Below are 17,769 nucleotides of genomic sequence, written 5' to 3' on the forward strand. Positions count from 1 at the left end.
CTTCTGGTCCTGCGGTAAGAGTTGAGCTATGAACACAATCTGACCCTCGGGAACAGACCCGTCAATATGAGGAACTGTGACAGAATTACAGGCAAGAAAAAGAAATGGCAAGAAACATTCAGCTAAACATGAAATTCCTGAATGTACATAACTGAAATTATACCTCAGTTTCATTTACAGTGTCAATTTTTCATTTTTTTTTTTACAGCGGAATACTATACTATACTATACATAGCAGTTTACTATTACAAAGCAAAAACAAAATATGGTGGTGTAGAAACAATTTTCACTCAGAAACTGCATGCAAATTTCAAACAAAATAAAGAAATGGCAAGTAACACCTTGAATTAAACGTGACATTTTTAACTACATAGATTGAAATTGTATTTTCTTGTAAAATGCTGTTCCATAATCTGTTTGATTTAAACTGAAAGGCAAATCATTTTAAAATCATAAATAATAATAGTAGTTTGTGCACTGTTATTAATCATATTAATCATATGGTATGCTTCGATCATAATATTCAGAATAAAATACAAATTAATTAAATGAGATGAAGTATCCTTTATTTGTACAGTATTCAAATGGATAGTTTACTATGCCTTTCTTCATTCAGACCCTGGCTCTTCCAAGCTTTATAATGGCAGTTAAAACATTTTTGGGGTGAATTTACAGTACAAAAAAAACACCACTTTGTTATCATGACAGATTTTGGTCAGGGTTACCCTTTATTTTGATGCTCCCCTTCAGACATTCCATTGAATAAGTAACTTTGCAACTACATGTCAACTAACTCTCATAGAGTACAACATTATTAGACTGCTAGGTTAAGGTTAGGGTTAGCAGAATAAGTTGATGTGCTTGCAAAACTTATAGTACATCTTATAGTTAACTGAGTGTCTAAAGTGTTACCGAATCCAGCCTGTCCTTTACATACAACCACAAGACCCTTCACTGAGTCGCCAACTAAACTCTGGAAAGACAGACGGAGAGTCAGACAGAATTACAGGCATGCAGCTAGTCTAAAACAGCCTGATAAAGCTCTTACATCACTCTTTTCTCATGCACCTATTCATCCATCCATCCGCGCGGTCAATAATAGCCTGCACATAGCGTACAGGCAGAGATCTTCTCTATTAAAGAGCGGCGTGACGCTGGCGTCCTGACAGCACAGCCGGACACCCGAGCTACTGTAAGTTTACGAGTCGATGCATCAAAACCAACCTCACAGCAGACGGCTATTAAAAACGTGTTGGTTGCAGATCAACTATGATGAGAGGGCAAATTAACACCTAGAAAGATCACAGATGAGCGTACGAAACGCGTCGCTCTTTAAAACTGAGAGTCTCTGAGATCCCAGTGTTAGTTAACAGACACATGGAAATATCAGGAAAAATACAAATTGTTTTCATGGTTTTTAAAAGAATTTATTAATTTTTTTCACTTTTTTACATGCATGCTGCTGAATATAACAAAGTCCATGTGTATAATTTCAAAACTTTAAAACGGTTTAAAAAAAAATCTATTGTCTATTGTAGTTACGTTCAGTTCTAAAATAGTGGATAGAAATGACTGATTTGATTCATTCAAGAGAACAAACTGGTCTGAATGATTCATTAGCAAATCCATCTGAACATGAATGACTGTAATGATCTGCAAGCAAATTATTCCGAATCTAAACGCATTTACAATGGAATCAGAATTAAAAATCTTAACTAGTAATCACAAACAACTAATCAAGGACATTCACAACTGGCATAAAACATTAACTTGGTTAGTATTTCAGTAAACTTGAAACAGCATCTAAACGTCTCTTTCTTGAATTCACTCTATTTTTAACAGTGAAATGGAGTGCCGTCTGCTACTATCCTGGTTTAGAAGTTAACCAGGGGTTAAAACGGATCACAAACACGCAATGCATTAATGCTGCCTACAGCGAGCGAGGAGCAGACAATGTACTCACTGAATCAAGAGAGTATTCCAGAATGTATCCTAATATTCAGTCACACCTGAGTGTGAGTGTGAGCATGTGTGTGTGTGTGTGAGCATGTGTGTGTGTGTGAGAGAGGAGAGAGGGGTGAAGGGGAGGCACACACAGCAGACGCCATTCATTAACCCTGTTCTGCCCTCACAACTTTAAACACGTGCAATGTTCCTGCATTTCAGTCAAGTCATAAAACTATGAAATAACACAAATGGGAATTATACTGTGAACAAAAACAACAACGAAACTATGAAAACTCAAAGTTTGAATTTCCAGGTATGCTGGCTGCTTTGCATTCACTTTGCAGTGTTAGTTAACAGGTAATTAGTGCAAGAAAACAGTTACAGGGTTCATATAATCATGGAAAACCAGGAAATATCAAGAAATATTACAGTTGTTTTCAAAAAAAGAGTCATAAAAATGAATAAAATTTTAAAAGCCTTCATTGTACACTTTTGTGATTACTGGAGTTAAAAAAAATATATATATATATATATATATATATATATATATATATATATATATATATATATATATATATATATATATATATATATATATATATATATATATATATATATATATATAGAGGACTCTTACAGTTAACTAAAATATTTAAAAATGCTCATGTGAAATAAAAAAAAAATACTTTAAAGAGGTCATATGATGTTGCTAAAAAGAACAATATTTGGTGTATTTGGTGTAATGCAATGTGTTTATGTGGTTTAAAGTAAAAAAAAACATTATTTTCCACATACTGTACATTATTGTTACTCTTCTATGCCCCGCCTTTCTGAAACGCGTCGATTTTTACGAAGCGAGGCGTGCTCTGATTGGCCAGCTATCCAGTGCGTTGTGATTGGCTGAATACCTCAAGCATGTAACGGAAATGTCACGCCCCTCACCGTATTGTGATGCCGTTTCCTAACGCCAACGAGACTAAAACAATAAAACCCACTACAAACGAGGCATTTGTTGCATCCAGTGGGGACATAATTAATGATTATAATGGCTTATACGTGTTGCATCGAGCCATTACCATGTCTGCATTTGTGAGATCGGAGAAACGACAAACAACAAGCACTACTCTACACTGCTCAAAACGTGCGTTTGAATGGTCAGTAGCAGAAACGTACTTACAGGCTGTGAATCAGAAGCGTCAGACTCTCCTTGCAAAGTTGGAATTGCCCCACTTTATAGAAACAGTCTTTGTGCAAGCCAGCATTATAGCCTACTCTCCTGCCAGGTTCAGGAAATAGTCCTCTGTAAAATGCGCTGCACACACTCTAATATTTGGGTTGAACTGTTCTGGAACAGTGTTGTAAATACAACTTAACCACTGATTTCTAGTTGTGTCCTCTTTTTAGTAAATAGTTTCGCTTTCACAGCACCTCCAGGACATGGCGCCGGCAGCAGCAACAATACTACAGCCAGAATAAAAGTCACGCCCTCTTTCTTTGCGTAAACATTTGGGTGGTGTTATGAAAATCTCCCCACATCGTGACGTAGACATGTGGGGGCGTGTTTGAATGAGCCGTTTTAAGAGGGCGTGAGTCTTAACTTTTATAAAGAATATCTTTAGTCTTTGCAACTTCAGGGATGTTATCTATGCACAAACAGCTTGTAACTCTCCAAAGAGAAAGGAAAACTTGAAAAAATTAAAATCTAATATAAAATATTAATAAAAACTATAATAGTAAAACATGTTTTATTAAATCAGTGTTTATAAGCAGAAGCTTTCATGATTAAAAGTTGAGAAACCTGAGTCGAGAGCATCCAAACTTACGCTCTTTCTTTCACATCATCAAGAGAAATATGTGAGAATCTCAGTGGATGCAGCAAGTGCTCCTTAAATGGCAGTCGGATATGTTGATGTGTTTTACTCCCAGGAGCCTCTTACTGAGAAACGGCTGCCCGTGTGCTGATGTCAGCAGGACTGCGGTGGGCCTCCAACGCCCACGTCTGCGTCTAAATCTGACATCCTAAAATAATCTGGCATATTAGGTGTGGTCAATTAAAAACTGCATGTAAAATATGCACGGAAAGACCAGTGTGAGAGATTTACACAGTACACACAAAAATGGAGAATGTCTAAGAAGATTCACGGTTAACCCTGGCCGTTTAACCGCATGGCAGCATATAGCCCGTCTATTTAAAGCATGGAGATCAGAGCGCAAGTCAGTGCAAACATACTGAAAATAAACTCTTCAGGGCTCCAGAGGAGCTGCACCTGGTGCCGTGTGCCCACCACAATCATTACAACCTTACAGAGCACATTTACTGCCAATGCCACACATGCCTCAACCACTTCATTATACACAGCGGTAAGGATGAGTAACGCTTTATAGCTGCCTAATGCGGTGCTTCAAGACTGATGGGACACGGGCACAAATATATTGCAGGTGTGTTTAATAGGGTCCGAGAAAACAATGCTAAATGCAAATAATAAAATGCAACTAACAATTTAATCACTTATCAATAGTAGTGATGCACAAAATTAACTTTCTACCAGAAACAGTTTTTATTTAGGCGAAAAAATAACAGAAGTTATTTATTGCAACAATTTATTTAATATTTAATACTCAAATAAAATGTAAAAAAATCTAATAAAAAATTATATACAGACTTTTATATTGAATATTTTCTATGATGAATATTTTTAATGGTTTTTAATGATGAGTTTTACTCCAGTTCATTGTTGTAATATAACATTATAAACACACAGATTTATATTTTTGCTTTCATGCATTTATATTTGTTTTTGTATAATGTCTACCGGAAACAACCTAATTGAAAATAAAGTTTAATTTATTTCTTCAAATGTACTTAATCATCACTCAAATAAAAGCCGAGATTAGGGATGGGCGATATCTTATCGTTTGCGATATACCGTTGAAAATTCACCTCACGATAAAAATTTGTCTCCTCACGATAATAACGATAAGTCTAGTTGATGACGTAGTTTTGTGCGCGCCCGATTCACTGTTCACGTGCGGAGTGAAAACAAGCATGGCGGAAGGCGGACGTGAGCCTGACAGTGCGTTCACACCGGACGCGACTTGCACGAATAAATCGCTCTATTCGCGCGTAGTTGGACGCGTGAACATTTTGGGTTACTCGCTTCATTCGCGCGTGAAATTCACTGCACAACAGACGCGAATTCGCGTCATGGGCGGGACTTCTGCCAGGCGCACATGTATGACTGCCACAGAGAGCATATGTATAGAATTTCGCTCTAAACGCTCAATTCGCGCTGCGTCATTCGCGCGAATTGCGCGGCAGGATGTCTATTCGCGTCTTTGCATTGACTTAACATGTAAATCACTCGCGCTTAACGCTTCATTCGCGTCTGGTGTGAACGCACCATGAGGAGGAGCTTGTTGTTACGCGAGGAGCTACCTCCACAATTTGCACTGGTTTGGTTACAGAAAATCAGATGAGGAGCAAACTACCGTAATATGCAAAGTGTACAGAAAAATGGTGGTTACAAAGAGTGGAAACACGTCCAATTTGAATTTGACATAAAAGATGCCAAACTTTTAATAAAGTTAGAAAAATGCCATTACAAATGTAAAAACAAAATTCCCTCTAAATCACTTTAAGGAGTCAAATATCACCTCGTAATGGGAAGGTTCATTTTTGATCAGAATTGTTGATTATTGATTTGAAGGTGCTGCTAAATTTTTGACCATGCTCCTAAATATTTTAAATTAGAAGCACAAGCGCTCCTAAAAAGAAAAGTAAGCGTAGAGCCCTGAGAAATATTTCTCATGTATATGACGAGCCCCAATTTTAAGTTTTCTTTTTTATTATTATTATTATTTTAAGTTGTTTCATTATCAGGAAAAAATGCAAGTGATCCGCGCGAGCACCTCACTGTCATGCATGCGCATTCTTTTCCGCACAAACACTTGCATATGAATAATAGTCTAGACTCTAGAGCATAGCCTCATAATTTTGTTTTAATAAATCACTTATGCATTAAATAACGATACAAAACAGGTTGTTAAATATGCTGAATATATTGTTCAAATATTTATAAAATGTGAAACTGTAGCTAATCTTATTCGCAGTCTAGCGTTTTGCATCTGCATAACATAGTGAATTACTTTTAACCTGCAATGATACAAAATAAAACCAAACAAAGTTTGTAATGAAGAAAAAAAAATGTAGACAAATAAGAATGATGTAGCCCACATTATCGTCATTTGTATCGTTATCGCAATAAATACCTGAAATTATCGTGATAAATTTTTTAGGCCATATCGCCCATCCCTAGCCGAGATACATACAAACATTTAAATTGCATATTTTAATGATGTAACGATTTATAATCCAATTCATTGTTGAAATAAGCATTTCCAGATTAGCTGTAATAAAACTTACATTAACGAAAAAATACATTAAATAAAGACATTATGAACAAGTTAAATAAAAATGTAGTGCATATTTAACAAAATACTCCTCTTTAGTTATTTTTTCTAGTTGACTAATGACTAATGAGTTGCTGCTGAACATTTTCAGCTGCCAAAAGGTTTTAGCACATCACTTTAGTTTCAGATTTTATAATGGAGGAGAAAATTGCATCAGGTCATGATAAAATGAATTAATTTTGTTTAATTTTTGTGGAAATTACACCACAGTAAAATATTTTACTGTGGTGTAATTTCCACAAAAATTAAACAAGAGTGTGATAAGTGCATTTTAAAGAGTTTATTGACCAAAATGCACCGAGATGAAACACCCTCCTGTGTTTTAGTCATATTTTGTGCACTAGAACAAAAGGCACAGAGGCATAAGTGCAGAGACAGGATATCCTGTTCACCACATGGCTATCCTGTTTTGGGAGTTGCCTGACTAGTAAAACAAGTAAAAAAAAAAACTAGTAAAAAAAAAAAAAAAAAAAAAAAAAGATATGTGTTGGTGATTTCCTATTGTTAGCTCTCTACAACACTTACAAGCTGGCTGTATGTGTTCAATGTCAAAGCAACAGCTTCATTGACATACAGCTCCAAACTCGCCAGCGTGCATCAGTATTGAGTCCGGATTTATGATGTGTCAGGAAGGGTCTAAGACGTTTCTAAGACAGGTTTGGAGAGGACCTAACTTACATTTCACTGCTGGTTATAATTGTGTATGTGACAAATAAAAATCTTACTTCATAACCCAGTGGTTAGTTGACGTGATTAAGAATGCAAACAGGGGTGTAAAGCCAAACTTCAACTTAATCCACTTTATTACCAAAGCAGACAAGCTCACATTGAACATCTAAAATCAGCAACACACCATAAACTAGACCAATTCGTGCAATATTCCACTTTTTAAGACATTTTTAGGGTTACTGAATATCAAATATTTTGGGTTAAACAACTCTGACATGCAGCAATATACAAATTTTGATGTGTAACTCAGTTTTAAAATATTAATCAACATATACACTGCCGTTCAAAAGTCTCTTCTGCTCACCAAGGCTGCATTTATTTGATCAAAATACATTAAATACAGTAGCTGTGAATTATTACAACATTTTGAAACTTTTTTCTGTAAATATATGCTAAAATGTAATTGATTGCTGTGATGAAAGCTGTATTTTCAGCATTACTGCAGTCTTCAGTGTCGCATGATCCTTCAGAAATCATTCTAATATACTGATTTACTGCTTAAGAAACATTTCATTTGATTTGCTGCTAAGAAACAGTGATACATTTGATTTTTCAGGTTTCTTCAAAACAACTCTTTTGTAACATTATAAGTGTCTTTACTGACACTTTTGATCAATTTAATTCATCCTTCCTGAATAAAAGTATAGATTTCTTGAAAAAATGCATGCATGCTAAAATGTTAGAAACTATAGCATTAAGGCGATTAAATAATGGAAGTCACTTATTTCTTATTATCGTAGTTACATTCTGCTTCATAAGATACTTCACATGATCACGTTAAACTCAGAAGAGAGGTTTATAAAAAGCAACTGATGAAATCAATATGAAACGTAATCTGAATGCACAATGCTTGAACAGAGGCCAGGTGTGACACTGAATAGAGAAGAACAGACAGTATAACATATTGTAAAGAGTCACGTTTTTCATCGTATTATTCATTTAAGAGGTAGTTTCCAACTCTTTCTCAGAATCTGAACAAAGAATTACACACATTCCATTAGAGAGCTGCATTAGAGAGAGAGAGAGAGAGAGAGAGAGATAGGGTGTGTGGGCTGAACTGTGACACGGCGAGAGAGGAATGTAGCGCTCGCAGCCTCACAATGACTGGAGTTCATTTCACTGTAACGACCCCACCCACCTATATTTAGCACTACAGTCCCACTGCAAGATCTCCAGTAAAACAAGTCCTGATGTCACTGTCAGACTGGATTAAACACCATAGGATTGCCAACCAAACTCCTCCCATCATACTTTTGACACACAGCATTTAAAAGAATCATTTGTGTGCATGCAGCATAATCATATTGTTTTCTAAGAAGCCTGATTTTAGCCTATCCTCTTTGAGGACAAGGCAATCCCTGTGGCTCAAAGGTCAAAGACATAAGGGTTTTGAAGCATCAAAACAATAAAAGTTTACTACATCTTTAAATTTTCCCCCAAATTATAATGTTTATTTTTTTCTGAGCAAAAAATAATGATTATTGTACATTTTTACCTTGATTTACAGAAGACACTAAGTAACATGTCATTCAGTGTAACAATATTTCCATGTACCAAAAAAAAAACTTGAAAGGCTTATTTAGATCAAGAATCATTAGATGACATTAAAATACCTGTTATGGATTATGGACCATAGTGCAGCCCCCCAAAATAATTAATTGTCATTATAAACTTTGCCACTATCTTTCAAACCACTAGGTTTTAATGTCACATTGTGAGTCCAAACAGCTGATAAAAACATCACAATAACCCACACCACTCCTTGAGAAGGTTTTTTTCTCCATTCTGTCTCAGAGGGAGTTTTGGTTCCTCCGTCGCCTCTGGCTTGCTCAGTTGGGGACACTTCATTTCTAGCGATTATCGTCAATTTGATTTCACGGATACTATTTAAACTAAACTGATCTAGACAATGACATCTCTGAACTCAATAATGAAATGCCTTTAACTGAAAATTGAGTGTTTCATCTTATTTCTATACATTACTGACACTCTATCCTCCAGTTTGATACTGTTAAGTGCTTTGACACAATCTGTATTGTTAAAAGCGCTATATACATAAAGCTGACTTGAAATGAAAAGCTGCATGTTTGTAAGAAACAAAATGCATCAAGAGATTTTAATGTTAAAGTGTCTCATGGCTAAAATATGAGTCCATAATCCATATTAACATCTCCTCCAGTGAAAAAGTCCATCTCCTCTTGTCCGCTCACATCTAAATCCACCAACCTGTTCGTTTAGAACTGTTTTGGCTAGTTAACAGTACTTGATCTGTGCAGATTTCTCTCCTGATTCTGAGTGCTATTATAGATTATGGACTCGTATTTTAGCCAGAAGCAACTATTTCAGGTTTACAATGTCTTAATGTTGGATTGGTTTCTTACAGACATACAGTTTTTCACTTCACAAGATGTTAACTGATGGACTGGAGTGGTGTGAATTACTGTGATGTTTTTATCAGCTCTTATTCTGACGGCACCCATTCACTGTGCAGAGGATCAATTGGTGAGCAAGTGATTTCTCCAAATCTGATGAAGAAACAAACTCATCTTGGACAGCCTGACGATGAGTACATTCTCATTTTTAGGTGAACTATTCCTTTGAGTCCAGGTCAGAGCGAGCAGCGATTCTCCTGCGGTCAGAAGAGGCCAAACTCTGCCTGTTTACGACTGGAGACCAGAGGCCAAAACTGGCGACCTCACCAAAGGAAACTCTATACCATCTAACCAAATATCAGCTCTGATATTTATAACAGAGAGGCAAGAGGGGGTGTACGAGGGGGCCAACAGGACGGGCCACAAAGGAAACAACAGAGAAATAAAAGGCAGGATATTATTTCAAGACAGCCGTGAGCACAAGAGATGAAACGAGAAGATGGCAGCCAAAAGCAGGGGTTATGGACATCTGTGGAGTAGACGAGAGGGGTGGAGTCAAAAAAAAAAAAAAGGTGAGAATTGATGGATATTTCAGAGACTCCCTGACCCCACTCCAGCAGAAAGTCGACACTCGGCACCCAAAATAAAAGCTCTTCCCAACAGGACTTCAAGCCAAGCAGACTGGGGGTCCCGTGTCTATTCTGGAAACCTACGCATACACCGAAGCGAGAACGTCCAACAGACTCGTACACGCACATGCACCTCAGATCTGATTGGACAGTTATTTAGATAAGTATTGGCTGACTCTCTATCGGAGTTCATCGTGTTAAATACTGGGGTGAGAATCTACAGCCACCTCACCATGCTTTCCCGTCCCAATGCATCAGAGAATACATTCTTCACATTTAGACAATATTTGACAGAGACCTGTGTCACTAATGACTTCTGTTTGCAATTACTTGGTTATATCAATAAAATGTTTGCTTTATGCTTTATGAATAAAAAGAAAAGAAAATGCTAAATTTGACTTGCATTTTTTCCCCATTCCACTGCCATGCATCTCATGTTTTAATATACAAAAATGTGTTCTGTGTGAACAGCCCCTTAACATATCTTTTTAAACTTGTTTCCAGTTAAAATATCCCAAAATCCTTGAAACAAGATAAAATTGCTTGAGATGCAACACCGCATAAGATATTAAGACTTGCTTTCATAAACTGTATCTTGAAGGAGTCTATTTTGCCTTAATATTCTAGCAGATTCATTCACTTTTAGTATAAACAAATTTAAAACAAGTGAAAAAACTACCAGAGTAGCAAGACAAAATACACTTCTATTCAAGAGACAGTCTGTGAAAAGAATTCTTTATATCTTGTACAGTGTGTCCCAAGTTATCATGCTTTGAGGATTTTAGATATATCTTTTAATATCAGGAAAACAAGACAAAAATACTCATGATGTTTTTTAAACACTCAATAGTCAATAATAAGTAATGATTTCAAATATCCAAGTAAGTTTTAGTAACTTTTTTTTTTAATTATTTAAAATAAAACTTTTTATTTAAAATATAAAATAATAATAATTTGAAATAAAAAACTTTTAATTTTAGCAACAGCCTATAGGGATTATTTTCCAGAATTTGCATTGATTTTAAGGACGTAAATATGAGAAAATGTGGTAAATGCAACTGACAGCAATGCATTCTTTTTTAATAGCCGAAAGCATTATAAAATTAACCAAACTTTAAAAGAAAATTAACACACCAAGCCCTGTGTTTTGTAGAAATTTGTGATTATTGGCCCTGGTGAGCTTTCTGAGTGCATGGACTTCACATATTTCTCTGTCATCGATAAACGACCACGATGAACAAACACAGCATCTGCACATTTCTGTGTGTCTCAAACACACCTCTGATGACTGTGATGGGTCCAGTGGAACATTTAGACAGGTGGTGCTTACAGGGAGTATCTCCCAAATCCACTCATGTGGGAAGAATTCTGCTGTAACCATGAGTTCTGGAACATCCAAGGCCATCAGGAAAACAATCACCGCTGTGTCTCAGGCCAGACGCCCTGCCAAGGAGGGAGAGGGGGAGCGGGGCACTGAAAACCAGGTCGAAGGAAACACAGAAAGAAAAGGCCAACAGAGAGGGGGAAACGTTCGAGCGTTTTCATCTAAATCACCTCATAACAGCAGGCAAACACATGGCAAAGTCTCGCTTTGATCACCCCTTCAGCGCCCACCCGTCGCGTAATTGAGAACAGATAGACCAATACTCAAGAAATAACACAATAATGAGTCAAAAGACTCTCCGCTGAGAAAACCACGTAACGTTATTAAGCTAATCTTCAAGTATTCTGCATGCCATACTTAATGGAACACATAAAAAGCCCTTGTTTCAGACGTGTGTGACCAGCACTTCTCAACTATGAGAGGGTAGAAGTCCCCAAAAATGCTTTTGATTAGGACTGAAATTAATCGAAGAGAGAACCCTGAAAAAAAGTTCTCAATTTGACGGTGTTTAAAAATCACTGACCTCAAACTTGATGCAGTGAAAGATTGTAAGATGCTTTAATTAAGTCAATAAAAGTTCATGGTTCTCACACAAGATACCAAATAACTGAATAAATACTAACAAATATTTTAAAAAGTGACTATGATTTAAAATGTGATATGTAATGTAGAAATGCCAAGCCTGCTGTGCTTGTTAAGGCTGCAAAAAAATTAATAAAATAGAATAAAATTATTATTACTACAACTAACTCAAAAATAAAAAGTACTAAATAAAAACTATACAAAATTTAATTTTTCACTATAAAATATTTGAGTACTTACAATAATAATAATAATTATTTAATTTTTTTTACATTACAACTGTAAAATGACAATACTTTTGCTTAAGGCTGTCTTAATTTCATAATTTTCAAACAAACGTTAAACCATCAAACTTACATTTTGATAGGAAGCCCTTAAAGCTGCTCCTTTATTAATTATCTTTAAACAAGTTTTGGAAGATGTAGCATTCCCAAATGCATATTAAAGTGACCCAATTTCAGATACAGAGATGGAGTCTGTGTGGAAACGCTGTAAACACCAGCAGATAAAGAGCTGCTCGCGTGTAGAAGAACACAGTTCCACGCTTCACTCTGAAACACACAGTGCATATATTTATTCAATCGCAGCATTTCAAATTTCAGAATCATATTTCTCACTATTTTATTTGAATGAATCATTACAAACCTGTACAGCTTTGTTTGATTTTTTTGTAAAACACAAACGTATGTTCTAAAAACGGTTTCAGTATTTTTTGTCAATTCAATGTTGTTTGCACCCCAACATTTTTCAAAATGTCTCCTTTTGGTGTTCAACAGAAGAAGGAAGCTCAGACAAGTTTGGACTGACATGAGGGCGAGTAAATGACGACAGCATGTTGATTTGTGGTGAACAAGCCCCTTTTCAAGGCCACACCAACACCGTTCTGACTCATCTCAGAAGCTCTGAACTTCTTGAGTGGGTCTAAAACGTGGTTGTGGAGCTCAACACAAAGCCACTTCCTTCTCTACTGTTTCCTGAGGAAGTGAGGCGGGACCCTGAAGCCTTGGTCTGAGGGCAGGCTGGGCCATGGAGCGGTGTGTGTGTGTGTGTTGGGAAGGGGAAATTTAGTCTGTGTCTTAGTCTGTGACAAGCACTTTTTCTGTCTACAGAACAAAATCAAAGCCAATCAGAATGATGTGTGGAGGATTTATTCAGAATCACAAAGATTCTGAATAAAATTCAAACGAAATACACTACTGTTCAAAAGTTTGATGTTGGTAAGATATTTAATATACATGATTACGAGATTTTGATGTCACAGAAATCAAACAGCTGATAAAATGCAGGGACGCATATGATGGTCGTGATCAGTTAGTACAGAAATTCCAATTTAAATGGATTATAATGCTTTACATATCTTTAATAAATCAGATGGCTGTTACATTGCCACTAGAAATGTAAAAAAGCTTCTGATCAAACATTAGTGTTTCAGCAGGCTGTGGTTGAGTGGGAAAAAGACAAATTCTTAGACAAATCAGCATTGTTCTGTGATTCCCCACAAATTACTACCTTGACGACTCTTCCAATGAGGCCAGATGAGAAACAGCATTCGCTCAAACAACACCCTCATCGTGCACCTGTGTGTTATGACCACAACAGCCTCTTTAACAGTGTGTGTGTGCGTAAACCCAGTTCTCCATCTCTGGATCACCACAGGGGAGAATACAGAGCTTTATATGAATTCCACTCATGCTCTGGGGAGCTGTGCTGGGGTCGGGACGTTAGGAATAAAGTAAAGTAAAAAGTAAAGTCGTGACGTATTGTCAAGTATGGTGACCCATACTCGAAATTGGTGCTCTGCGTTTAACCCATCCAAGTGCACACACACAGCAGTGAGTATCACTGAGGAATCACTTCCTATGGCTTTTTCATTTTTTAATACACTTACTTACAAACATGATATGGAAACACACAATCGAGCTACAATAATAGAATTTACAGTTTAACGCATGTTATGAAATTTGGTCAAATTTAGATTAATAAATTAAAACTACAAATCGGGAAATGGACTAGTGTCGGTGAATATTAAAGCGTAAAAAGACTATTAAAATATAAATGGCCCTATTATTGTTAACGTTAACAGATCATTACATTGTTAAAGTTTTATAAGGAACTTTTGGTTTTGAAAGCTTAATAAAAACCATTCAAATTGAATCCAGAACAATTAAAACGGAAAACGGAATTTCTGAACAATCCAAATGGATTTCCTCAGGCTCTACTTATGTGTCCAAATACACTTGAGGTCATCTGGCCTCATCAGCAGGCTAATTCTTAATCTGAAACACTGATCGCCTCTATCGAAGCTAATAAAGCATTCCACTGTGAGCAGCTGGTTGGAAAAACTCCTCTCATTTGCCCTTTGACCCTCGAGTGAGTCAGTTCCCTCCCCCACTCCAAACAGCGGCGCTGGACTTCCCCGTGTGATGCAAACTTCTGTACAGCAGCATCAGATCCAAACTCAAGCTCAAACGCACTGACGGCATGCACGCGTCTGTCACTCCGGCTCTGGACAGAACGAGCTGAGCTCTGAACACAATCACCTCTTTCTCCAGCCGACAGAGGCTGTTCGGGCAAAACAACAAAACCAGCAAATATATTCCTTCTTCAGACATCAGATAATCAGCACTGTTGCTCATATGTCAGAGTCAGCCAGTCAATCAAGTGATAATGGCCAGCTAACTGTACATTATCCCACTCATCACAGGACAACTTCCGACATGAACTTACTTTTACATTTATGCATTTAGCAAAGGCTTTTATCCAGGCGACTTACATTGCATTCAAGCTATGCAGTTCATCAGTTCATGCGTTCCCTGGGAATCCAACCTATTACCTTGCTGCCTGAGCAAATGCTGATCTGAGATCAAATTATTTTATTATCTGACTCTGTAGAGACAGAAGGCTATGTATGAGACACTGACCAGATGAGTGGCCTGTTATACAGTGCTGTCCTGGACAATGGTCATTATTTAGAAATATCTGACCGCTGAATGCTGCAACTGACCAATCAGAATAAGAGCCATGTCATAAACGGCAATGCATAGTTTGGCCAGCAAAATAAATAAGCTTATCAAAGGAGGTTTATTAAAGGAATAGTTCAACTCACCACGACTCCAGCCTATCAATAAATGACTGAAAAAAGCAGTGTTTGTGTAAGAAACAAATCAAACATTAAGCTTTTACTTCAAACCATTGCTTCCAGCTAAAAAACTAATCCTCTATCCATAATATTGCCTTCTCCACTGAAAAAGCAATCTTGTCTGAATCAGGAGAAAAATGTGCACAGATCAGGAACGTTTATAGTCCAAAACAGCTCTAAACAAATATGCTGGTTGATTTTGATGTGAGAGACAACAGGAGATGGACTTTTTCACTGCAGGAAACATTTGAAGTTAAAAACATCTTACTGATGGAACATGCAGCTTTTCACTTCTCAAGATGTTAACTGATGGACTGGAGTGGTGTGGATTATTGTGATGTTTTTATCAGCTCTCATTCTGACGGCACCCATTCACTGCAGAGGATTCATTGGCGAGCACGTGATGGAATGCGACATTTCTCCAAATCTGATGAAGAAACAAACTCATCTGCATCTTGGATGGCCTGAGGGCGAGTACATTTTTGGTCAATTCATCCCCAAGAGGACACACCCATCCTATGGAGTTCAGTGAGTTATTATCTGACCAGAGGTTCACAAAATCAATAAATACAAAACTGTACAGTCTATTATCAATCAATCACTCTCTCACTCAAAACAGGTCTGTTCTGAGTACAAACAAATCAGCAAACTACTCTCAAAACATCCAGGTTACAAAGACTGGCTTGAGAGAGGTCTGTGAAAACTCGTGGGAAGGCTCACGCTTTTTCTGCCTTTATAATATGAGGAAATCGTCAGAATTCTGGGTAAAGGATTTAAATGAAGCTCTAATTGGAAAGCATCATCCAATTAAGCAAAACTAACTGTCAAATGTGCTATCTTCTCTTTAATTATTTAATGTTCACATTTAAAACCGTTAGAATTTGTTTTATCTTGTCTGGAGCTACAACCTCCAATTGCTGTGCATTTGATAAACTTGAACTTTCTCTGACTGAATGTGTAAAGGCAAGAAATGCAAACTTAATAACAAATAATGTGAATCAGCAAGATTCCGCACAAGAAGAGATTGTCGCTTTAAAGAGATAAACAACATTTTTGGACTAAAGATGCTTCCCAAAGGGCAAAAACGACGTTCAGCCCAACACAGCTCATCAATCCCCCTCAGTTTGATCCACGATAGTCTAATAATGGAACTGTAACAGAAACGAATGGAACGTGAAGAGTTACATTGTATCGCTGCGACGGCGAGTTCAGTGGAACTGTTACTATGTATCTGTGCTCTTGTGCGTTAGCTCATTGGCTACTGTAGTTAGCCTCTCTCCCTCTTATTTTTCCGCTATGTTTGTGTCTCTCTGCCAACATCATGTGGGGATATGAGTGTCTTTACCTAGATCGTCCATGTTCGCGCGCTTCCAGAAGTGCTCCGCTCCTAATCCGAGTCTGGAGAACAATGTGTAGAGCTCGTTATCAGAAGACAAGTCTCTGCTGAAGTTTGTCCTGCTCTTCTAGACGCAGGTCTGTGTGGCTTGACCAGCCTGGACCCCGAAACATCCCAGAACAGAGGAACTCCCTCCGCTGCAGCGACCCCTGGCCGCCGAAGAGCAAAACGCCCTTGAAAGAGAGCCGTGGGCCAATAGATACCAGAGCACTCTCCATTTTACAAGCTTATGAATTTTTAACGTCCTGTTTAACCATACATATCACAAAATGTAGTCATATTCATGTTATTAACATCAGGAGGCTTCTATCAAGCCTTTATAAATGATATCTGTAGGCGTACTATGTTTTTGATTTTGATAAACTATATACTTTGAAAAATAGGACTAAAGTTTGAAAATCTGTCAGCATTTAAAATGTAACACTGTCATCACCAACACAATAGTCCTTTATTTTGTATGTTACTATCAATATCTGCCTCTGTATCTACACTTACATGTCTATCCTTTTCCATTTAAAATTAACTATTTGTTTGCTCCCTTGCAGGCACTACATGCGCCGTCATAAAAAGCTGTTTTGACTTGATGGAATTCTTATAAATTGGGGTGTAACTAAATGTATTCAGTTTGATTCAGTTATAAAAATTCATATTATTTGACAGGAACAAAGCTGGTTAAATTTCATATTTCACCCAAAATCAATCTGTTTTAGAACTAACTTTAGAACAATTTTATTTATTGCATTTCCATAAAGAAATAATTTCCCTTAAAAAAAAAAAACAAGGAAAAGGAATACAATAATAATGACAGTAAAAATGTATTTTGTCAATAAAACGAGTCTTTGCTTGAATTACAGTAATGATCCTAAAACAGGAAAACAAAAAGGAGAAATGGTGAGTAACTTTGTCATGAATATTGTTTAAATAAATAAAAAAATCATGAGCATTTGAAACGTTTCTCCTGATGGGAAGGTGGTATAACTTAGAAAAAGTTCATGACTGTCTGTAAAACAAGATCTGTGTTGCGGCTTCAGCAAACATATTAACACAAGTGTTACGTCCTTGGACATACAGTATATATATATATATATATATATATATAAAAATAATGTCATGCAGGGGAA

At 36.8% G+C, this 17,769-nt stretch overlaps 1 protein-coding gene and 1 pseudogene across 2 annotated transcripts in view; one reads left to right on the top strand and one right to left on the bottom strand.

Annotated features, from left to right (window-relative positions):
- The window catches only part of LOC306849893 (paxillin-like), a 27,022-nt pseudogene extending 10,289 nt beyond the window's left edge, over window positions 1-16,733 (bottom strand). Inside the window, exon 1 of the transcript XR_013786032.1 lies at window positions 16,598-16,733. The product of XR_013786032.1 is annotated as a paxillin-like (transcript). The remainder of the gene's footprint in view (window positions 1-16,597) is intronic.
- The window catches only part of LOC306849892 (uncharacterized protein), a gene marked incomplete at its 5' end in the record, with an annotated part of 704,045 nt that overhangs the window by 38,261 nt on the left and 648,015 nt on the right, over window positions 1-17,769 (top strand). The window lies entirely within an intron of this gene.

The sequence above is a fragment of the Barbus barbus genome, assembly GCF_936440315.1.
Source record: "Barbus barbus genome assembly, chromosome: 29".
Classification (NCBI taxonomy): domain Eukaryota; kingdom Metazoa; phylum Chordata; class Actinopteri; order Cypriniformes; family Cyprinidae; genus Barbus; species Barbus barbus.